General features: G+C 45.4%; 1 long non-coding RNA gene across 1 annotated transcript in view; it reads left to right on the top strand.

Annotated features, from left to right (window-relative positions):
• The window catches only part of LOC141052095 (uncharacterized), a 61,814-nt gene that overhangs the window by 1,697 nt on the left and 47,764 nt on the right, over positions 1 to 12,353 (top strand). Inside the window, exons 3-5 of the long non-coding RNA XR_012220743.1 lie at positions 7,545 to 7,650; positions 9,170 to 9,214; positions 9,321 to 10,531. This is a non-coding gene — a long non-coding RNA (uncharacterized lncRNA). The remainder of the gene's footprint in view (positions 1 to 7,544; positions 7,651 to 9,169; positions 9,215 to 9,320; positions 10,532 to 12,353) is intronic.

Here is a 12,353-nt window from a genome sequence, read left to right as displayed (position 1 = left end):
TACCGGGCCAGTGTCAGTGGGATGTGTCACAGCAGCAGTGACCCGGTCCGTGGACCTGGGCACCCAAGTAATGGGGAAATGTAATGGTGTAATGGAATAGTTCGTGACGCCACCTGTGGTTTTCGGCAAGGGACATGTTAAGCCGACGCTGCAGACAGATCCGCTGGGACTGATGGTGTGGTGCAGCAGTGATGGTATAGCCCTCCACAGGCAGGGCTAATGTCCCAGGGCAGTGTAGAGGTGGATGGCACGGTGATGTAGCAGTGCCGTAAGGGTAGGAAGCAGACAAGACACAGCGGGGTGCAATTTCTGTACCTTTACTTGATAACTGCAGTCCAGGGTCCTGATTACAGATGGTATTGGAACAGGCTAGCCTGGAAGCAACTCAGGGATTCTCTCTCACAGACGGGCTGTGCAGTCTCCTTCCTAGCGCCTTGTAGTGTGAAGCACTCCAGTACTTAGTTACTCTGAAGTTCCTCCTGTCAGATGATCCCAAGAACCTCACTTGCACGGCAGACAGCTGTAGCCTCTCTCGGGGACTCCTCTCTAGCCCTGGCTCTCTATCCAAGCTGCTGTTGTGCCTCAAGTCTTAGATGGGAGTAGGGCATTTACAGCCTCCTACTCCTCTGGTATCTGCTGTAGGACCTTTAGTATCCGTACAGCCGTGGAGACCAGGCTCCAGTTCGTGCGCTCTCAAGCTGAGGGAGCTCTCCTTCCTAGCTCAATCACCTCCAGCTTCGTTCCACACGTCTGCACACTTCACCCTCCGCAGACTACCTGACCACTCCTTCCTCTTGGCCCTCAGAAGGCACCCCTCCCCTCCATCCTGGTTCAGAGTTCCCCCTGGTGGCCTGGAGTGGAACTGTGTTGCATGTATGGATTGACTGCAAGAGAGACCCATCATTGCCTCCAAGCCTGGCGTTACCCTCACCTGGAGGAAGGCAAAGCCACTGTGGCAGCCATACTCTTGGGGGCGACACACAGGGATCAGGGGCGGGCTGGGCCGGGTGGCAGGGAGGCAAATGCCCCCCGGGCCGCTCCCCCAGGAGCTGTGCAGGGCCGGCCGCCTGATGGCCCTGCACAGTGTACTGCGTGCGGCCGTGTCTGCTGTTCTGTGATGTGATGCGGCCAGCAGCAGACACGGCCGCGCACTCCTGCAGTAAAAGGATATAATGTCAGCGCTCATTCAGCCACTGCACACAGCCGCGCTCTGCGGCTTGTCTCGCGCCGCTCTAGGCTCTACAGGCCAGAAGAAGACACAGAGGCCGCAGTGCCGGGAATCAGGATGAGGTGAGTATAAACTTTATTATTTTTATATGAATGGGATGTGGGGCCATCATACTATAAATATTGGGGGGAAACTGCGGCCATCCTGTATATATGGGGAGAAACTGCGGCCATCCTACTACTGTATATATGGAAGAAACCGTGGCCAACCTGTATATATGGGGGGGAAACTGCGCCCATCCTACTGTATATATGGGGGGGAAACTGCGGCCATCCTACTGTATATATGGGGGGGAAACTGCAGCCATCCTACTACTGTATATATGGGGGAAAACTGCGGCCATTATACTGTGTAAATGGGGGGGAAACTGCGGCCATCCTACTACTGTATATATGGGGAAAACTGCGGCCATCCTGTATATATGGGGTGGAAACTGCGGCCATCCTACTGTATATATGGGGGGGAACTGCAGCCGTTATACTGTATATATGGGGGAAAACTGCAGCCATTAAACTGTATATACGGGGGGAAACTGCGGCCATCCTCCTGTATATATGAGGGGGAAACTGCGGCAGCCATTAAACTGTATATACGGGGGGAAACTGCGGCCATCCTCCTGTATATATGAGGGGGAAAATGCGGCCATCCTACTGTATATATGGGGGGGAAACTGCAGCCATCATACTGTATATATGGGGGGGAAACTGCGGCCATCCTACTGTATATACGAAGGGGGAAACTGCGGCCATCCTACTCTATATATGGGGGGGAAATTGCGGCCATCCTACTGTATGGGGGGAAACTGCGCCCATCCTACAGTCAGGGCCGGCCCGAGAGATTACGGCGCCCTAGGCGAAACTATTTTGTTGCGCCCCTACTATTCTTGGCAGTAGATGAAAACTTGGGATATAAATTTAGGAGCAAAATAAACCACAACAACAATGATTAATTAACTCTCTCCTAACTCTTTAATCTTCTGAGAAGTTGTATAGGACAAATATATACAAAGTAATCAATAACACAAAACAAAAACGACCATAGGTAATTAAAATTTTTGTTTCCTTGCCTTTTTTTTTTAAAAGGATGACACTAAGTCACCGAGATTAATTTGTTTAGCAACTTCAGATTCTATCGAAATTGTTGCCAACCCAACCAACCTCTCTTGCGTCATATTTGCCCTTAAATATGTACACTTTTCGTTCCATCCCTAAAACTTTTTGCCTTTTGAAAAGATTTTTTATAATTTTTTCTATTTTTTCTCTGGCGCCCCCTTTGGGTCGGCGCCCTAGGCGGCCGCCTAGTTCGCCTATACATTCGGGCCGGCCCTGCCTACAATATATATGGGGGGGGGGAACTGCAGCCATCCTACTATAAATATGGGGGAAAACTGCAGCCATTATACTGTATATATGGGAGGCAAACTGCGGCCATCATACTGTATATGAACGGGCTGAGGGGCCATCATACTGTATATATGGGGGCTGGGGCCATCCTTCTATGTATATGGGGTGGAACTGGGACCACCATACTGTATATATGGGGGCTGGGGCCCTCATACTATATATATGAGTGAACTGGGGCCATCATACTATATATATGAGGGAACTGGGGCCACCTTATTATATACATGGGGGAACTGGAGCCATTCTACTATATATATATATATATATATATATATATATATATATATATGAACTGGGGTCATCATATATATGCTGTGAGCTGGGGATATCTTACTATATATATGGGGAGAACTGGTGCCTTCACACTATATATATGGGGCTGTGGGACCATCATACTTTATATATGAGGGAACTGGGGTCATCATACTATATATATGAGGGAACTGGGACCATCCTACTATATACACGGGGGCAACTGGGGCCAGCAAACTATTTATTTGGTGCAGTGGGGACCTTTATACTATATATACAGGGCAGTGGGGCCATCATACTATACAGTTGAAACCAGAAGTTTCCATACACAATATAAAAAGGCACATATGACCTAAAATGGGAAAGGTTTATTCTGATTTCATGTCAGATAGAGAAAAACTTGCAAATTTGTGTTTTTATACAGTATATAGTGGATATAAACTTCTGGTTTCAACTGTATATACATAGGGGGCAGTGGGGATTTCATACTATATACAGGGAGCAGTGGGGACCTTCATACTATATATAGGGGGCAGGGGGACCTTCATGCTGTATATAGGGTCATTGGGGACCATCATACTATATTTAGGGGCAATGGGAACATCTTATTTTATATAGGGGCTATGTAGCCATTTTACTATATATAGGGAGATCTGGGGTCCTCAATGTATAATAAAGGGCTTTGGGGACCATCATATTTTGTTTAGTGGTATGTAGGGCCATCATTCTGTATATTCAGAGCTTTGTGGGCACTCAGAGGACATGATTTATTATAAATGGGGACATTGTTAGTTTTGATAGGGGCACTCAGGTTCCGTTATTTTTTTCTTAGGGCTCGGTTCTGCTCCCATATCTCTGCAGTAAGCTTGGTTCTCCTCCCATATCTCTGTAGTAAGTGACGTTCTGCTCCTATACTTCTGTAGTAAGCTTGATCTGCTCCTATATTTCTGTAGTAAGCTCGGTTCTGTTCCCATATCTCTGTAGTAAGCTCCGCTCTGCTCCTATACTCCTGTAGTAAGCTTGTTTCTGCTCCCATATTTCTGTAGTAAGCTCAGTTCTGCTTCCAGAGCTCAATAGTAAGCTCCATTTTGCTCCCATATCTCTGTAGTAAGCTCTGTTCTGCTCCCATATCTCTGTAGTAAGCTCCATTCTGCTCCCATATCTCTGTAGTAAGCTCCGTATTGCGCCTATTTTTCTGTAGTAAGCTCCGTATTGCTCCCATATCTCTGCAGTAAGCTCTGTTCTGTTCCCATATCTCTGTTGTAAGCTTGGTTCTCCTCCCATATCTCTGTAGTAAGCTCCGTTCTGCTCCTATACTTCTGTAGTAAGCTTGGTTCTGCTCCTATATCTCTGTAGTAAGCTTGGTTCTGTTCCCATATCTTTGTAGTAAGCTCCGCTCTGCTCCTATACTCCTGTAGTAAGCTTGTTTCTGCTCCCATATTTCTGTAGTAAGCTCAGTTCTGCTCCCAGAGCTCTATAGTAAGCTCTGTTTTTCTCCCATATCTCTGTAGTAAGCTCTGTTCTGCTCCCATATCTCTGTAGTAAGCTCCATTCTGCTCCCATATCTCTGTAGTAAGCTCTGTTCTGCTCCCATATCTCTGTAGTAAGCTTGGTTCAGCTCCCATATCTCTGTAGTAAGCTCCGTTCTGCTCCCATATCTCTGCAGTAAGCTCGGTTCTGCTCCCATATCTCTGCAGTAAGCTCGGTTCTGTTCCCATATCTCTGTAGTAAGCTTGGTTCTGCTCCCATATCTCTGTGGTAAGCTTGGTTCTGCTCCCATATCTCTCTAGTAAGTTTGGTTCTGCTCCCATATCTCTGTGGTAAGCTTGGTTCTGCTCCCATATCTCTGTGGTAAGCTTGGTTCTGCTCCCATATCTCTGTAATAAGCTTGGTTCTGCTCCCATATCTCTGTGGTAAGCTTGGTTCTGCTCCTATGTCTCTGTAGTAAGCTTGGTTCTGCTCCAAATCTCTGTAGGAAGCTCGGTTCTAATCCCTTATCTTTGTAGTAAGCTCGGTTCTGCTCCCATACCGCTGTAGTAAGCTCAGTTCTGCTCTCATATCTCAGTAGTAAGCTCGGCTTTGCGCCCATATATCTGTAGTACGCTCCGTTCTGCTCTCATATCTCTGGAGTATTCTCCATTCTGATCTATATCTCTGTAGTAAGCTCAGTTCTGCTCCCATATCTTTGTAGTAAGCTGTTCCCATATCTCTGTAGCAAGCTCCGTTCTGCTCCTGTACTTCTGTAGTAATCTTGGTTCTGCTTCCATATCTTTGCAGTAAGCTCTTTTCTGCTCTCATATCTCTGTAGTAAGCGCGGTTCTGCTCCCATAGCTCTGTAGTAAGCAACCGCAACTAGAGGGCCACTGCGTTGTGATTGCCCCCAGGCTGAAAAGTGCCAGCCAGCCCCTGGCAGGGATTGTCTAACAAGCAGGCAATCCCTGCATGTGTTGCAGGTGTCGAACAACCTCAAGGCATGCAGCCGCAGGGACTCAAACATATTATCTGAGCACGCCGAAGACAGTCAGTTAGCACCCAAGCATGCTCAGATAACAACTTATCTGAGCATGTGTGCTCATCACTATTGCCTACTCTTTTTCTGTAGATGATGGATGACCATTGTCGACCAGTTATCCCTCCCCTCCCTTAGTGGACTGGATTTTTTATATAGTGCTTGTAACATGCATGCTGCTGCTCCCGATACCTGTGCATCCTCTCCTGTGCTGTCACGGTTACATCCTAAATTTTATTTAGTGTCTTCTTTTTTTTTAAGGATGTTGTATTTTTCAGTGGCACTATTTTGTTTAATAGCTTTTACTTTTTTTCTGGGGGGTGAGAGTGGGTAAGAATGCAAAAAAAGAAAAAAAAAAAATTTGCCACTGTTTTTTTGCCTATTTTCCTGCAGTGAAAATACCAATTGAACTATTTGTCAGTATGAATAGAAAGTTACAAAAAATGTTTTTATAATTTTTGTGTCGCTGCATCTCCAGGTTCTTACTTTTTTCTTTTTTTTATTTTTCTTTAACCTTGTCATTAAATTTTTTTTTTATCCATTGGATGAGTTGTAGTTTTTTTGTTTTTTTGTTAACATTTTTATTCGTTATGATTACACCAAAAGCATGTAGGTTGTTTTCTGTTTTTTTTTTGTTTTTTTTAAAATATTTTTTAATATATTCTTTTTTTATGTATATATTACAGACTTTATAAAACATAATTTCACTTGTTCAAACTCCACTAGAGGACTTATAACAATGATCGCTTTATCTTTGGAATAATTCTGTGGAAAGCATAGTATTTATGTAGTATTTCAAAGCATTATATCCTTTCTTCTAAGGCCGGGGTCACACTCACATAGAAATACATGCAGCCGCACACTCCGGTCCCGAGTTCCGACAGCATTGCCGGGTATTGATGCGAGAAACTTGCGCGAGTTTCTCGTATCACACTCGCAAGTCTGACCCTAGCCTAGTAAGCAAATTCTGATGGCAGAGCCATGATAGGGTGGTGGATTTCTGGGCTGACAGAACGTGTCCTCTCTCCCTTGGATGGTGCAGTCAGTACTGTATGATAACTAATAACTGAAGTTTGCAAAAGGAAGATGCTTCAAGAAAATGTGTTTATTTTTTTTTTACATTATAAGTACAGTGGTTTGTGAAAGTATTCACCTACACCCTCCTTGACATTTTTTGGGTTTTGCTACCTCAAAACCTGGAATTTCACTGCTTTTTTTGAGGGTTTGCATCAGTTCATGTAACAAACAAAATAAATTGACATGCTGTGGTCTGGAAAGACGCGCCACATATCCATATTTCTTGAAATCCCATCCACAATGCTGTAACATCTGGATGCTGCGGGTTTGACGCTGCATAAATACGCAGGGTCAAACCTGCAGCAATTACTGACCGTGGGCACTTACCCTAAAAGCAAACTGTACTTTACTCACTGTCTCCTGCCCCAGCGCTGAGTATCCGCCGCTGCTCCTGCAATCAGTGAGCCAATAAGTAAACGTAATAAGCCGCTCAGAGATGCTGAGCTCACTGATTGACGTAACGTCATTGCTGCAGACTATACCAGGCACGGGAATCGGCGATGGTGACTCAGCAGTGGACATAGGAGGATGAGTAAAGCTCACTTTGTTTTGTTTTTTTTGTTTTAAGTTTTCTGATTCAGAAAAAAACCTTTAAGGGATTCAAGAGGTCTCCACTAGTGATGAGCGAGCGTGCTGGGAAAAGGTGTCATCTGAACATGCTCTGGTGCTAATCGAGTGTCTTCGGCGTGCTCGAATAATATGTTTGAGTCCCCGCGGCTGCATGTCTCGCGGTTGTTCGACAGACAAAAACACATGAAATCCCTGCATGTGTTGTGGCTGTCGAACAGCCACGAAACATGCAGCCGCAGGGACTCGAACGTATTTTTCGAGCACGCCGAAGACACTCGGTTAGCACCCGAGCATGATAATACCTTATCCCAGCACGCTCGCTCATCACTAGTCTTCACTTATCTGATTGATGGGACATCCACGATGACTAGTACAGGGGTCCTGAGCCCTACTTTGAACGAAACAGTGGCAAATATGTATCCTGCTACTCTTTTCAATGTCTTATTTGGGGGTATACACTAATGCGGTCACCATGAAGACTAATGTTGTCATCCTGCTTTTTTAGAACTTCTAAGGACAAATATGTTGCTGCTGATTTTGGAGGCCCAGCGCAGACTATAGATGTCATATACATCAATTCTCGGGATGAATGTGGCACCATCCAACCATAGGTAAATGCGTAAATGTGGAGGTCATCTGTGGTTACCCAATTCCAAATGAGTCATGTAATGTTATTTATAACACATATTAATTCCCCGGAGCTGAGCAGGCTGTTTATAGTGGATGTTTAAATGCCATGCTGTTTTGGTGGCTGTGTCTAGTAGGCTGGCAAGCCCTAAGGACTGGGCCCGGCCGTGTTTGTGTGTCAGATCTTGAGAGTGGTGCGGCCCACTTATGTTTACACGCAGCACACCTGCCTATGTGTACCACACGTTATCTCCACCAGCGCCTGTGTAAACTGCTCCTACTTCCTGCCCTGTGAAGTCACCCGCCCGTCTCGTGTTTTTGCTCTCCGGTCCAGGGACTGTTTACTCTGTAGTGTTTTTCCCTCAATCATTCGGAGCGTGTGTAAGACATTTATAGCTGTGTATCGCTGGAGATAAGAGGATTATGTTGTGTGACTGATGCAGAGCAAAGTCATACTCCAGACTATTGTGCTGCTGCCAGGGGGTAAAACTGAGTCCCAAGGTGTCATGTAACTAGTCTCTCCTTTACCTAGGGCAACGATTCATTTGGCTATTCTGGCCATTCTAGTCCCGTCTGCAGACCCAGGTGCATTCATGCTGCATTTGCAGGTGCAACAAAGGTGTAAATTTGGAGGGTTTCCCCACATATACCTACAACAGATACCCCCCTATTTATATAGTTGCCTACATCCCCTTTAGGTTCCCATGTTGAAAAAATGTAAGCAGCATGCTATGTATATTTTTTTATGGATGCCTCTGTATAAAAGGACATAATCTCCTATCATAGTGTTTACAGAAAAGGTATATCTCCACACACTGACCCTATAAGACACTCTTTTGGCCTCTGTGGGGTTAATTGAGGCCTACGGATATGTTCGACAGAGATATCACTTCTGCATACTCAGAAGCTTCTGCAATGGTTGCTTTTCTCAACCTACACCAATTTGTGTTCTTTGCCTACCAAAGATATGCGATTATTATGGGCTCCTTTGATGAGGTACATTCTCTAAGCCTTAGGTCTGGGTTAGCAGTACAAATTAGAGGCTTTAGTGTACCCTAGCAGTTCTTGACTGATGACATATGGATCAGCAGGGACTATGACATTTGGGTATGCACAAATAAGTGGACAGGTAGCACAGATAAAGCAGAGCTAGGCATGCGGATACTTACGGGAACACTAGCTGTATAGGAAACTAGTATGTTATGGTAGGAAGACAATTAATCAAAGGAATGCAGTCTGGTATCTAACGGCAAGGCAATGTTTAAACGTAGGAGTAACCAAGAAGTCATTACCCTCTGGAATCTACCAGCAGGGCAGTGGTTGATGGTAATGTAACAGAAGTAAATGAAGTCTAGTATCTTCCAGCAGGGCAGTGATTAATAGCCTCAAAGTAACTGAGAAAAAAATGCAGTCTGGTATCTTAAAGCAAGGCAGTGGTTAATAGCAGGAATGCAATGATAGGAAACTGGAGATTTGCTGGAAGATATTTTATCTTGATTGCAGGTACTAGACGTGAACAGATGCAAGAAGTTGGAAACTTGCTCAGAGGTAGGTGTAAAAAAAAGGGTAAGCATGGATATAATTTGCGCTGCCGAATTACTGAAGATCCAGATGTATTTTCATGAAGAAGTGTGGTTTATTCAATGTGTTTCAGAGTTCTAAGAGGCCTTCATCAGGAGTAACCACAAACAGTTGAGAGACAGGTGAGGAATTCACCTAGAAGGCTAGACTGAGCTTCGAAATATCTTTGGTTGGAGCATGGAAATGAGGAACAACTGAGAAGATGACAGACATCTGACTGGAGCTGGACCAAGTGAAGTAGCTGCAAACTCCTGATATACTTGAGGCAACTGATTCAATGCTGCTTAATGTCACGTCGCCGTCAGACTCGGGGCCGGCTGTTCCGCCCTCAGCCACTAGGAGGCGACGGACTGTCACGCCGCCCTCGGGCTCGGGGCCTGCTGTCCAGGCCTCGGCCACCAGGAGACGCCGGTCTGACATGTCGTCGTCGATCTCGGGGCCTGCTGTTCCGCCCTCAACCACTAGGAGACGCCGTGGCTCGTGCCCGAGTGAGGGTGGCAACAATGAAAGGGCTTCTGCGCAGGCGTCTACTGGATGCAGACTCCGCTCCTCTGTCAGTCATGAAGGGGCTGGTGCATCATCATCAGGTCTGGTCCTGGGGGCGGTCCTGATGACATCACCAGCCCGGGAGCCTGTGAGGGACGACCTGATCCCTCAAATACCTTGGGACTGGGCTTGCAAGCCGCCGGATATATTCTTGGTTCCCCTACATGTTACTTGTGATTGCCTATCGTTAACTCCGACCTCAGCCTGAACTTCTGACTACTCTGTTGCCTGCCGTTTTTGTACCTTGCATTTCTCCTGATTACTGATGCTGACCTTGGCCTGGATTCCTGACCCCCTCTACTGCCTGATGATTTTGTACCTCCGCTACTCTCCCGGTTTTTGACCTCTGCCTGGACTCTGCCTCTGCCTGCCGTTTCTGTACCTCCACTGCTTGCCTGGTTTCCGACTCCATTTTTGGCTCCCTTCCTGCTTTTCTATTGCGACTGTTCTGCTCTGGCACTCTGCTCCTGTTCAGACAGCGCTTCCTGGCCTCTGCAGTAATTCCAGATCCCTGTATAGGGGTAAAGGGTGTCGGTGCTACTCGGGGCGCTGTCTGTCTGCAGCCCAGACTTGCAGACGGACGTGACACTTAATACACAAGTAATTGGTCTCTGCCAAAGCCAGTCTTAAAAGGCCTAGGGTGATGATGTAAGAAGAGTTACCTGAGAAACTGGCATGGACTGCTGCAAAGGAAGGTGGTGGAGAAGGAAACCATACCCAGTACTGGAGCTAAGTTGGGTAAGAGTTAGCAAGATGTAGGGGATAGATGGACTACAGATTCAGAGACACATTGATCTCTGTGGACACTTAGACAAAGTTGGTTCAACCCATTAGAGGGGTTGTCTGGGGCTACTCACTTCCTGCTGACCATACATGCGGCCAGCACACAGCTCGCTTCCAATGCAAGAGTGAGCAGCACCAGATTGCCCCTTTAAATCAGACCAGCTAACTAAGGAAGAATGATCACATTTCATGGCATCTCCCCTTCCTAGAAGACTGTATATAACACACCGTACACTTATAACAAGGATAGCAATTAGACTGAAAGACCAGACATGCCAGAAGTCTTCTTAAAACATTTGTGCATCATATTGCATAAGAAAAAAAACAGGAGCCACAGGGATATGCTTGTTTGGGTTAGGAGTTTATTTTTATCACTAATGTCAAGTTCTTCAATAATGCAGTACTGTCTTATACACACATACCCCTGCTCGGACCTTACTGGTCAACTTAACTTATGACTTCCACAGCGGAAAAATAGGTACCGCTGTGATAGTACACACCTGATACATTTTTTTTCTTTCAGCTAATACAGTGCAACAATACTTGAGACCATTTAAAGGGAACTGATCAATTGGCTTCCACCCTCTAAACCACCACTAGGGCATACTGATTTTTAGATAATTAAAGTGGAAACGCTTGAGATAAAATATACTTTTAAAAGCCGGACAGATACCATGCGACTTGGATGACTAGTCTAAGGGTCGGGTCTGTGTTGGCTTCTCCCTGCCCAATTTCACATGACTGAAAGGTCTCTACCTATGTGTGTGTATAGTGAAAGACCTATCAGTATTGGGCAACAGGGTAGAAAAAAGCCACTGGGGACCTGCCTGCTGTTAAGAGTATATTTTCTATCAAAATGATGCATTATTTCAAACTAAAACATACAGTATATTGCTGAAGTAATGGAGCTGGACTCCGAATGTATTTGGTTCTGCCAGTATGAATCAGCTGTAAGGTTAAAGTCTGGTTTGCGTGAAAATTCACAGGAACAATACTGCTAAGATAATAGAGCAAAGCTGATATAAAGCACATGTATGATCAATGAAGGACTGGGTTGGCAAAGGCCCACCAGTAGCATTGATTCTTGGGGCCCAATCTTCAGTTATATGCAAAAATAACCTACCCTTAGTATGCAGATTTACTTTTGCATCTATGTAATATTAATTTAGCTTGTTTAATGAATGATTAGAAGACACCTTTTTCTGCAAGTTGTGAATCAAGTTCAATAGCACTGGTCCTTAGCACTCCTTCACAGGGGCCTACTGGAAGATTCTCCTGTCCTCCTGTGGGCCAGTCCGAGCCTGCATATTATTATAACTAGTGATGAGCGAACATGCTCGAATAAGGTGTTAACCAAGCATGCTCGTGTGCTAACCAAGTGTCATTGGCGTGCTCAAAAAATATGTTCAAGTCCCCATGGCTGCATGTCTCGCAGCTGCTCGACAGCTACAACACATGCAGGGATTGCCTGTTTGTTAGGCCACGAGACATACAGCCTCGGCGACTTGAACATTTTTTGAGCACGCCGAAGACACTTGTTTAGCACACGAGCATGCTCGGATAACACCTTATCCCAGCACATTCACTCATCATTAATTATACAATAATGCACACTGCAATATAATACAATGAAAGCTATAGAGAGCAAAATATGCATCATGGTGGTTTAGAAAGGGTATATACTGAAGTTGATTGGGACAATACTTTTTACTTAAAAGGACACCTAGAGATGAGTTGTGATCTTTGGATAAACTACCAGCAAGTATTTAAGTCCCCT

Source organism: Dendrobates tinctorius, unplaced genomic scaffold, assembly GCF_039654945.1.
Source record: "Dendrobates tinctorius isolate UK_male_01 unplaced genomic scaffold, ASM3965494v1 ptg000158l, whole genome shotgun sequence".
NCBI lineage: Eukaryota > Metazoa > Chordata > Amphibia > Anura > Dendrobatidae > Dendrobates > Dendrobates tinctorius.
This window is presented reverse-complemented; position numbering and strand designations above follow the sequence as displayed.